Raw genomic sequence first — 13314 nt, forward strand, 5'->3', positions numbered from 1 at the left:
ACCTTCATGTAGTATATATAATTGTATGTAATTGGTTGAATTTAACTATACACAAACAAATAACTTCAGTTGACAACACAAAATTCAATATGCAGACAGACACCAAACCTACCTTTTAGATACAGCACAAAGTACCCTCATATTCCCACAATCATTACTAGAGTAATATGCACCTAGGTGTTACTAGTGAAATGCACACTATTTGGTAAAGATTAAGAAATTTGTGAAATGAGTGACTTGTAGCTTGCTAGCAAGTTTATTGCAATTAACAAGGACCAGGTTTCTCTAACTGAAAGCTTATTCACAGACTGTAATGTTTATTTTGATTATCCGCCACCAGATGGGAGTATAACAGCATTTTTTATCTCAGTTCTTGACGGTATGGGGTAATAAAAGGTGTCTGCTATGACATATGACAATAGAATCACTTTGATTCGATAGATGTTGCCAGATTTTATGCAACATATAGTTATAAGCTGCTCCAACAAATTAATATACCATACAGCTATGCTTCATGAAGCACTGAGATGTGATAGTCTAGAAAATCATTTAACACATGAGGGCAGTATATATCACTGTGACTGTTCGTCAGATTGCACACACACACACACACACACACACACACACACACACACACACACACACACACACACACACACACACACACTAATACTTATGAGGACCCAAATATTAAAGCAGCAGACTAATGTTATATTATATCTAAATCCTCAACCTCCGTAAGCTTTTCGTTAACTTTTTGGAAAAGAAAAAAAAAGATAAAACAGAAAAAGGTCAAAACTATATCCATTAGGATATAAAAACATGTTCGTACACACACACACACACACACACACACACACACACACACACACACACACACACACACACACACACACACACAATATACGTGTCTCTGTGCATGTCCACACACAGAAACTAGGTCATAACTTGGACATCCCAGGAGGCTGAGCACTCATGCATCATTAGTGAAAGTCCAGAGCTTGTAAAGACATTTTCTCTTTCTCTTTCTCTCTCTCTCTCTCTCTCTCTCTCTCTCTCTCTCTCTCTCTCTCTCTCTCTCTCTCTCTCTCTCTCAACCCTCCTTGTCTCAACCTTACTTTTTTTCCACACACACACACACACACACACACACACACACACACACACACACACACACACACACACACACACACACACACACACACAAGTTTCACTTTAGCACCTTCCAACTATCTCCAGCAGATTTTATTCATGCATGTGTGGGCAAGCAATCTTACCTCAGCTCACAATGGCTGGTACAATACAACATACAGTATATACATATAGCCATGGGAAGTTTATTTTTAGTGCACCTTTTTTTTGTAGTGCTTGTCATACACAATTCACATTGTACTTTACATGGAAAAAGGTAGAACGTAAGGCAAAATATTACACAATATATTTTTAAAAAATGCATTTATTGGGTATAAAATAGTAAATAAAGTGCACAAGAAAATAGGAATGGCATGTGGAGAATTTATTAGCCTATAATAGAATTGTTTTATCATTTTATCATTTTCTCCCTGTTTTGCTCACTTGAGAATTCCCAACCAAAAGAATCATAAGGGTGATAGCTTACATTCTTCCTCTGATACACAAAAAGCCAACTAAGCACATCTTTTTTAAAAATTGCTTATGCTGTTTTACAGGGCTACAGAAAACCCAGTTTGGAAATTGCTATCAGCAATCATCTGCATACATAAGCTTACAAATGCCCATTTTGATTGAGACGGGAGAAATTGTTGGCTGTCCCAAAGACTAAATAAATGATTGTAATATTTTAGCACTTAAAAAAAATCTCTATTCAGTTTTATAATTTGGCATGTATTATAAATACTACATGCACCTTTACACATTTCATTGTCCATAATTCTAATTCCTTTACAATTTGGCACATATTGACACTGTAGCCAATCAACTATAACTGTTGACAGCCAAACATGCTGATAACTATAAATAGGTACCAGGCTTACTTTTACAATAGATCACACCTCTCAGAGAAATAGTGCAAAAAATGTAGAAATAGGGGGCTGATATACATACCAGGACCAAGGCAGAAAAGAAAAAAAAAGAAAGAGGCAAAGAGAGGTATGTGGAAGTTGGCCCGAGGCTTCCAGGGCCTCATCAGGCCCCCCGATGGCAGCAGCTCTGCCGAGTGAATCATGATGAGTTGTTTTTCTGCACTGCAGCCTCGGTTCCTAATGCAAGGAGACAAGCCTCTCCTAAGAGAATATCCTACAGGAAACAAGGGCAGAATGACACTTATTCTCTCTCTCTCTCTCTCTCTCTCTCTCTCTCTCTCTCTCTCTCTCTCTCTCTCTCTCCCTCTCTCCCTCTCTCACTAATTCACTGTCTCTCATCCTTTAGTCAACATCAGAAGTTTGACAGCCACCCTGCCTGAGCCAATCACTCCTGCCTGCTTTTACAGTAATTAGTGATCCATGGGCTCTGGTACAGCACACACATTACAGCCTGCAATGCACTACAGTCAGCAGAACAAACCCCCAGACACACACACCTACAGCTTCCCCTTGGGCCACTGTAAGGAACTCTGATCTCTGATACACTCCAAAGTGTACATTTGGACTGTTACAGTCCAAATGTTAAGCTGTCAATTTTTTGCTGCAATTTTATTCCTGTAAGATGGAGCTAGCCTGATCTGTGGCATCACAGACCTCAAGATAGAGAGTGTGTTCAAAGGTTTTATTTCACAACTGCCTTTTTATTGGCAACAACATGAAAGAGGGCGAAGACTTTCAATGTCTGAAGCATTAACAGCATTAAAAGATGTGTTATTATTTTAAAATATACCCACCAAATGTGCCATTAAGGGTCTTTTCACACATTATTCTTTTTAAATTAACCATACTCAGTCATATTATAGTGGAAAGGAACTAGCTACAAATAGTCTCAGCACATTTGGTGTTCACAATCTAAGCAGATTTAAAAGCGGGCTCAGTTCTTATTCTGATAATTTTAGCACCATTTAGATCACCAATCACTTGTTATTTACACCAGGATTCTTTAACATTGTGTAACACTGGTGTTTCATACAGTCAGGCAAATACAGGTCAAGAGGTCAAACATCAGAATTGGGAAAAAATCTATATAAAATTCAAGAATTTATTTTCATATGTACAGAAAAGTCTGTTACACAGTACAATTAAATTGTTACTTGAATATTCCAAGCAGCCTTTTAAAATAAATCATTTCAATAAATCAGTGACTTTAACAGTGGCATGATTGGTGAAGAATTTCATAAAAAACAATCTCTATAGTTTACAGGGACTGGTGTAAAACAGCAAAAAAAAAAAACCCATCCTGTGTGCAATGGGTCAAACACATTGTTGATGGAAAAGATCTGAGGGGAATAAGCAAACTGGTTTGAGTTGGCATGAAGTATGTAGTTACTCAAATAAGCACACTTTACCACCATGATGAATAGAAAAGCATCTGAGAAAACACAACACATCAAACCTTGAGGTAGGTGTGCTACCACAGCAAAAGACAAGTCAAAACAGAGGCACTTTCGTGTCTCCTGCACGGTAATTTTAATTAAAAAAAATAGGGAAATTATCAGCTAAATAAAATGGGGAAAGTAATTAGGGGAAATAAAGTCAAATGTAAAATGATAACCAATTTTTCCATTTATCTATAAGAGCTTAGACTATGTTGTAGCTTAGCAGCTACACAGACTGTGTAGGCATTTTACTATATTGAAACAGAGCTGGTTAAACAGTGCTCTTGACATGAATATGGATGGGACTCCTTGGTTTTATTAGTATTAAGCTTAGATTTTGACACTTACTGCTGTCAGTGTGTAAAAGGCCATTGCTTCTCCACATATATATTCCAGTCTCCAAGTTTATGTCTGCCTGTATGTTGAGGTTAGTTATTATATTAGGTCTATAAACAGGTGCAACTTAGTCCACAATACAGCAACAGGAGTCCATAGTGAAACCTAAGGTTTTGACCATATTATACTTATTTTATCCACAGTACATTGGCTCTCAGTAGAGCTTTACTATACAGATAAATTAAAAAAGCACTAAGTTGTCGTGCCCCACAGTAAGCTTTTGGTCTATCACAACCCTCCATGATTACTTTGATCAAAAGTTCAAACAGCCCCCACCTTTTATGGATTGCCTTTTCTCTTAATTATTAGCATTATACGTTAATGAAATATAATCCCACTATTTAGAAAAAATGACTACTTTTTTGACCTGTTAATAATTGGAACAGTATTTTTTTTCAACAGAAAGCTATGTAATTGGCTTCCAGATCTCCAGTGACCCTGACTGAGGTAAAATGTGGGAAACTTAACTGGAAATTAACTGAAACTGAATATAAAACAGGAGCACTAACAGTGACATTTCCAAATCATATGTTAGAGTTTATGGGGGTCTGCTCATCTGAGGGTGCTACATTATTCATCCCTGCTCTTGCGAGATCCAGGCCTTGTCTTTGTGTCTCCTCTGCTATCCAGATTAATGAAGTGAGCTAATGAATAAGTAATTTTATCCCATGATGTGTTATTATTTTATTCTTGCTCTTCTTTTTCTAACAGTACAAAGTAGTCTACTAAAAATTCTCTGCAATAGCACAAAAGATCACAGAATTGGAGGAAAGCACAGGAAGTCATCATTAGCCTATGCTAAAAGTCTTTTCATTCTCTTCCTAGCAACAGTCCTTCAGATGCAGGTTTTTCCACTAAAGCCTACTATAATAAATAGTGAGCAAGGAGAAAAGAAGGAGGATTAGGTTGAATGATCAGCCAAAGGAGGGATGGATGTAGGAGGTTTGTCCTCTGTGTGAAGATGAGGTGACTCTGGATGCCATTGATTTTCTCCAGAGCAGCCTCACAGCCTTAAATCACCTGCTCCCAGACTCTTTCAGTGTGCGGCCTGGGAGCCAGTAAGCAGTGCTTTATTAGCGTCCGCCCAACAACATATAAGCTTCAAATCCATCTCTAGCACCACTGCACTTTTGACAGCCTGATAAAAGCTCTGACTGAGGGGGAAAGAAGCCAAACCCATTTTGCTATGATAAGGTCTAGCGTGGCATACTCACTTTTCTGTCTAGCAGCAGTTGGTTGGTTTGCATGGTTTATCTCCATTTTCAGGGATTGTAGCAGGATCTATGAGACTGATTTTATGGTTACAACCCAACTAATTAAATATTATGTACATTTAGCTAATGCATATGATAATTGTTTCTATTGGAGGCCTTTTATTCCTCACCCAAAATCTCCCAAAATCATTGCCTTTTTTTCAGATAACACTAAGATATTGCTTATGCTTATAGTTTTATAAAGTTTTTTTATTATTACCAATCTAAGAGACAACTTAAACAGTAATAAATGGTAAGAAATAATAATGACTGTATGAAAATGTATAGTGTTTAATTAGTATAGTTATAAGTCTAATTGGCCATTTAAATGACCTGTTTCCTCTCACTTCCCAAAAGCATGCTGTTAGGTAGATTCACAATACTATACATTCCAATGAGGATATGAATATGTGTGAATATGTGTGAGTGATGCCACTATATCCTGTGTTCAGTTATTCAGTGTTAGTTAGTATGTTTGTTTATATTAATTATTTATTTTTTATTCTGTGTTCAGAATTATGCAAATTTAATTAACAAAATCAATCACTTCATATTCGATCAGGGAGCCATTCAAGTGCTATTGTACTTCTCCTTGTAACAATGACAATCATATTAAACTGAAGACAGTTTGAACAAGTAACTCATGTTATTCAACAAATAAACTGTTTATATAAATTCTCACAGGTTGGCTAAAATCTGCTATTCGTTTACATTTTTTACACACATTCTGCTCTGTTACTCCAAATAATAATAATAATAATAATAATAATAATAATAATAATAATAATAATAATAATAATAATAACAATGCAGGACCGACGCACACACACACACACACACACACACACACACACACACACACACACATACCTGAAATATTCAGTATGTTTGTTCTGACTGATAATAAGGTTCTGTTGGTGTTATTGATGAGTTGGCCACTACACAGCTATAATACTGTGTCCATAATACAATGCAGTTAAACATGTAAACTGGTATACTAATATGATAGTACTGTATTACTATACTAATAGGTATACTAATATGATAAAATACAGTTACACCAACAGTCAATGTCTAATACAGTGACTACACAAGACTCAAAAACGGATTTACTTCTGGTTGCAGTTAACATAGTATCTAGATATTCTAGCGGAACCATTAATCTTGGAAGCACATGCTAATAAGAAATAAGTGTGGGTTCCATCACTCCGGAAGACTCAACATGAAGGAACTGCAAATTATTTTCTTATTTTTACTGCTTCTAGTCAACAGCTCTTACAAATAATAAACACACAAACACAAAATAAAACATATCTCTATCTATCTATCAATCTCAATTAAATATTTTTAACTGGACAGCCCAATTTTATATATATATAATGAGATTATATTATAAATTATAAATTAATTGAGATTGATCACATAAGTTTCATAAGTTAACTCGTGATTAATCACAACTTAATCACATATTTTTATCTGTTCTCAATGTACCTTAAATTAATACTTTGCAAGATGTTTAATACTCTAATCAACATGGGCATGAACAAATATGAATGCAAATTTATGCAAATGTATTTATAGATAGATAGATATATAGATATATATATATATTCTTAATTGTGTTCATAATCTCACAGGGCCAGCTCTGATTGGTTGGTCAGAGGGAAACTTTTACATCTGTTACAACTGTTACATACAAGTTCGACTGGCAAAACAGTTCTGTAGCGCTCTGCACACATTGATACATCTAAGTTAGGCTTTTTATGCCCACAAAGGCTGACGGAGAAAGAGGAATTGATTTGGTCGGCCAACCCCGAAGCTAGCTAGCTTGTCTCAGCCCGGGAAAGGGTTTGTTCGCCACTTCCAGACCAGTGAAGACGAGCGATACCACTGGATTACAGCCTCTGAGGAGCGATGCAAATTATGTCTGCATCTCTGACGATTAGGTAGGATTTATTTTTTATTTTTTATGTTTTTGTCATGTTATTAGACAAATATTGATTCTGAACTGCCCCAGATGATGTAGGTGCACGGTTGCGGTTATAATGTAGAGGTTTGGAGTCTTAACTGGGTTTCTTGCTTCAGTAAAATGGTATTCACCCTCCATATGTGAAATGCCTCTCTCTCTGTAATACCACGCATTTTTATATTGCGTTTTTGTATAGTATTGATGCTTTCTATAATTGTGACGTGATAGTGGTGGTGGTATTAAGAGGTGGATTAAGTGGGGTAAGTCCTCACTGAAGGCCCAGGTACCAAATGCACGGCCCACCACTGCTTTTAATATAGTGAAAAGGCCAATGGTCAATGGAAGGAACACATCCCATCTACCAGAATCTCTTTTGCAAAGTATTTTTTAATAGTAATCTTATTATTAAAATGTGTTTTGATTTCCTGATGTCACTTTTTAAAAATTCTTGCTCTGTGTTAGTGTGTCTGCTAAAATTTCTAGTAATTATCATAGAAATGGTCTTGCCAGCTTACAGCTAGGCATACATTTTATACCTGTTTCCAGTAAAGCAGTTTGAGCTTGGTGCAACAGTCTTCAATTTATTCTCATCCCTATGTGCAGACCTAGGTATGTGATTCTGATGTGCAGGGATGTTTCTTCTATGAAAACACACACACACACACACACACACACACACACACACACACACACACACACACACACACACACACACACACACACCTAAACATACAATATGCACTCAGCATGCCTTCTATACTGTGAAGACATATTTGCCAATGATTTACTTCATGCCTTAGGCTGCATACAAGAGTTCAAGGTGCTTTGAAATCAACTGCTAATACACCAAGTTATTATGGAGAGGGGCACTAAAAGTGGGAGGAACACAGACCTTGGACAATAATGGTTCAGGGATATATCAAACTCTGAGACACAAATGAAGCACAAGGTCAGTGGTGTCTTTCCCAGTAGTAATTTAGATTCCAGCAGTTTTTTCTCTTTAAATTTAATCCTGAAGACATGATGACCTCAAAACTCCATAAACATACATAAAGTGCTAATGATCCCTACTCTCTCTCTCTCGTTCTCAAAAAAAAAAAGTGCATACATTTTTTATGATAAGATATGAGTCTCAACACAGATTCCTTTTTCAGATCAGGTAATGCATTAAGAGGCAGATGAGTAAGTAGGTCACAAGCCTCCAAACAGATGGAGAAGAAAGAGGACAGGGCTGACTTTCCCTTCCCTGCTCCTAGCATATGCATCTGATGTCACTCGCCTCACACATAACAAAGCTTTTTTCACAGATTACTCTACTACCTTTCATAGATTGTTATTATCCAGATTGTTAGAGAATGTATATGGCCTGCATTAGTATTTCTGCTTTGGGTATGTGAGTTAAAGAGTCAATTTCTCCTCTGAGTTGTTTACAGCAATTGATTTTATCCTGACTGGCAGGCAAAACTCTTCTTGCTGTTGTCAGCACATGAAAATAACTGCCTCTGAAAATATATGTGTGTGTGTGTGTGTGTGTGTGTGTGTGTGTGTGTGTGTGTGTGTGTGTGTGTGTGTGTGTAAGTATTTATTTACATTAAATTTTACCTACACAATTCACAATCAAATGCTTACATAAACGAAAACATTCTATATTTGCTCTTTTGCACAAACAAAACTGCACTGATCTCATGCCTTACTTGGGCAAGGATGTGTGGCTAAGAAGCAGGGAAACCACAGTAGAGGTGGGTACTGTCAAAGGCAGGACTTTGTGCAGCTGTCAGTGTGCTATAGGAGGTAACACATGCTGCGTTTCTGTGCCTGATGCCTGCCATATAAGTGTGCGGAGGTGGAAGAGCTCTATTACTGGACTGATAGGTTGCCATAGCGACTGTCTTTGCATTGAATTAATTTATTAAAAAGGTAACAGGCAACTTGGCTGCTCTACAGAAATAAATGAAACATTTCAAGCCTGTACTTTTGTAGGCAGTAACCAAATAAAGCCATCTTTTGCTCAAAGAATCAAACACGCCATAAGTTATAAAATCATGTCAGCTCCTTTGGTCTTGTCATGCATGACAAAAAGAATCAAACTAAGACACAGAGAGCACATTATGATATACAAAATCCTGATGTGTATGAGACAGATGCACTTGGCTTGTTGCCATATATGGGGATTGGCAGAGAATGTGGTCCACTTGTCCAATTGAGAGCAAAATTATATCTTTTGCCTATGAAAATCACCCAGCACAAATATACAGAAACATAAGCCTACACATATGTTGGTGTGCTTCAAAGATTTTGCTAATCTTTGCAATATGTTTCACAAAGCAGGGCAATAAGGAGAAGATTAGTATCCATGTGAGGTGTACATGTTTAACTTCTGCTGCCCCAAAAGAGACCTTGGAAAAGATAACATCAGTCCAATGTTCCACTGGAAAAAGGACAATATCAGGGCTGCAAAACCATTTCACCTTTAGCCTTCAATTTTCTTCAGTTCCAACTGTGTAAAATCAGAAATGACCATACCTTCATTTTTACAGAGATAGAAAGGCTCTTAAGAAAAAAAGAAATTTAACCAGGCTCTTGCTGATTTCTAGGATAGTCACAGAGAGTGAGTGTGAGAGAGAGAGAGAGAGAGAGAGAGAGAGAGAGAGAGAGAGAGAGATAGAGAGAGAGGCAGAGAGAGGGAGTAGGGATGTCCTCCTTCAAGCACAGATGGGAGGAATCCTTACCAGAGCCTGAGATATGCCTTGACACAATATTGTTCCACCAATGGCAGCATGCACATGCTGATATGCTGAGGGTTTCCAAGGCTATTTCCCTCCCCCATTGTCAGTGCTGCTGCTTGAATGTCACATACCTAATAAAGCACACAGCAGAATTTCTGCATGCACTGCCTTCCTTTAACATCATCCTCACAACCACCACCAACTCCTTAACCACTTTTTAAACAATCATGTACAATGTCTTCCATACACACTAGCAACATTTCATTTTAAATACAGCATAATGATTACATATTGTAACACACATAAATTGTGTTTTATAATATATGGTATGTCCCCCATGGACGCATCTGAGCAAACAGTATAATTTATCTAAGATTAACAAACTGCCTGTCCCTAAAGAAATATGTATAGATATCCATCCATGCAGAGAACTGAAGAATCTGCCAGTCTATAAGTCTTTTAAAACATCTTGTCTATTAAAATAAAGTCTATTAAAACATAATGTTATAAATGAGCCACCAACTGTGATGATGTATGTACTTGATGTATGCGCTTTACGCAAGTTCCTTTTCAGGAAATTGAGCTGCTTCAACAACGCTTTGGGAACATTCTATGCTCTGAAGCACGTGTGTAATCAGTCCAACGGAAAGACGCGATTTTACCACCGTGGTGACGTCATAACCAGGAAGCTATAAAAGCATATGCAGTGGAAACGGTGCTAGCTTCTGTTAGTTCAGGAAGTGCTCTGTGTAAATCTGTGTTACCAGATAAAGTATTGGTAAGTGGTAAAAAGGAAACAAAAAAAGGAGAACAAGCAGAAGTTCAGGAGGTGTGTTCCTCCTTGCCCCCGCTTTATCAAAGGGGAGGAAAAACAGCTTGTGTGTAGCTTAAGGGCGGAGAATGCTTGGTCAGCTCTCGAGGGAACCGGCTGCCAGCATTGAGCCCGCATGTCCATGCAGATGCTCCGCTCCAGGAAAGCGCTCTTGTACTCCTCACGGTTTTGGCCCCGCTTCGGCAGCTAAGGTCTCGGGGCCTGTTCCTTTCTTCTTCCTTCCCTGCCAGGTCCAGCGTTCTCTCTCAAGGTTCGGAAGCATGCCTTTCAGCGCCTCCTTTCCCTGAGCAGAGAGTGCTGCCCTACACATCTCATCCTCCTAAGAGAGGGAGGGGATAGACGCCTGCATTCCCATGAAGGACACGCCCCCACAGCCAGTCCTGTTTAAGGAGCTGCTGGAGGTAGTGACTCGTGCTGTTGCCAAACTGGATATCACCTGGCCACCCAATAAGCAGAAACTTTGTCCACTGAGTAAGAAGGGTGAATGTTTCTTGCTATCTACGTCATTACCTCCACGCCGGGGTCTGCCTTTCTTCCCAGACCTGCACACAGAGGTGAACATGTCATGGAATAGTCCTTATTTGGCATGCCTCTTCAGCCCCAACGTTTCTCTCTACGCTAATGTAGTGAGGCTGAAGAAGTATGGTTGTGGGACAATGCCCCAGCTTGAAGAGGCACTGGCCTTAAAGCCCTGGTACTGCCCATCAAGCCTCTGCAGACTACCTCAGCTTTGGTGGGCAAGGCTTATACGGCGGCAGGTTGCCTGCACACGTGCATTTTCATGTATCCATCCTTTCTTCACACAGGAAGTTCCTAAGGTTTGCTTTTGGGGCCGAAGCTTACCAATATTGGGTCCTTCCGTTCGGCGTTACACTCTCACCCTGCACCTTTCACAAAATGTGTTGATGCGGCTTTGGCTCCTCTGAGACTCCGGGGCATCTGCATACTGAAATATACCAACGACTGGTTGTATTTTGGCAACCCACCATCATGTTTTTTTTTAGCCATATGAAGGAATTGGGGTTAAGAATGGATGCCAAAAAAAGTGTACTTTCTACGGTACAGAGAACCACCAATCTAGGCGTAGTGTGAGATTCAACCGTTAGGCATTTAAATCAAGGAGCAGACACCCTTTTGAGGCAAGGGGTGAGGCCTGGGGAATGATGGGTTCACACGAAAGTGGTTTAGCAAATATGGAGAAGATTTTACAGAGAGAAGAAAAGTGAACATGTTTGCGACTCAAGAGACATTTCACTGCCCCCTCTGGTTCTCCCTAACTCACCCAGTCCCTCTTGGGCTGGATGCCATGGTACAGGTGTGGCTAAGGCTCTGGCTGTATGCTTTAGAGATGGAGTCCATCTCCTACTTGTAGCCTCGTGCTGGCAGGCTGGCCATGGTTAGCCAACCTCCTAGGAGGGACCTTCTCTCTCAAACCGCGGGGCGCTTGGCCTTACCCCTGCCCCAAGCTGTGGAGGCTATGGCTGTGGCCCTTAGGGCAGATGTCGAACTACATGGTGCGGAGTTCACCAGTTATATCCACTTAACTGCCCGGTTGGAACAGTTCGCCAAAGGGTTGTCTCCTTCCACCCTAATTTTTACGTGTCCGCTATTGCAGTTATCATGCTCCACTTGCCGAGCATTCGCTAGGGAAAGTGCCAGTGCCTTCTTCTACTTCAGACCGGGGTATGTCCCCAAGGTACCCTCAGCTGTTCCATGTCCAGTCATGCTCCAGGCATTCTATTCTAAAAGCAGACAAACACGTCCACAGAACGGAGCTGGGGAAGAAGTCAGAACATCTGTTTGTTTGCTACAGTTCCTATAAAAAGGGACTCTCTGCGAACAAGCAGACCCTCAGCAGGTAGATTGTGGATGCTATCTCATCCTTTAATGAGTCCTCTGGTCTCCCCACACCTTACGGGGTCAGAGCTCACTCCGCTCAGTGTAGCAGCCTCTAAAGCCTTGTCCTCTGTAGCGTCCCCCCATCTGCAGACATCTGCAACACTGCGGGCTGGTCTACCCAACTGACCTTTGTCAGGTTCTACAGCCTTGACCTTAGTGCCACTCCTGGCTCCTCTGTCCTTCGACCTAGCTGTGCCCATCCACACTAGGCAGGAACGGTTCAGTCTGTGGTATTAAACATACAAAGCGTTGTTGACGCAGCTCTAGTTCCTAAAAGGAAACGTCTCTAGGTTATGTATGTTACCTGGTTAATCCTGAAATGAGACGCTGCATCTCTGGGCCACACTCCTGACGTCTCTTCCTTCCCTTTCCAGAAGCTATTACCGTTTTCACTGCATGTGCTTGAATAGCTTCCTGGTTGTGACATCACTGTGCCGGTGACATCGCGTCTTTCTGTTAGACAGATTACACATGTGATTCAGAGCATGGTCAAGCGGAAGCGTTGACACGTTGACACAGCATCTTGTTTTTTGTTAGTTGACACCAACAGTCAATATCTAATACAGTGATCATACAAGACTCAAAAACAGATCCGCTTTGGGAAAGCTTCTGCTTGACCACGCTATGATCTAATCTGTCCAACGGAAAGCTATAAAAGCACATGCAGTGGAAACGGTGCTAGCTTCTGTTTGTTTGGGAAGCGCTCTGTGTAAGTCTTTGGTACCAGGTAAAGTATTGGT

This window comes from Silurus aristotelis (assembly GCF_946808225.1).
Source record: "Silurus aristotelis genome assembly, chromosome: 24".
Lineage (NCBI taxonomy): Eukaryota > Metazoa > Chordata > Actinopteri > Siluriformes > Siluridae > Silurus > Silurus aristotelis.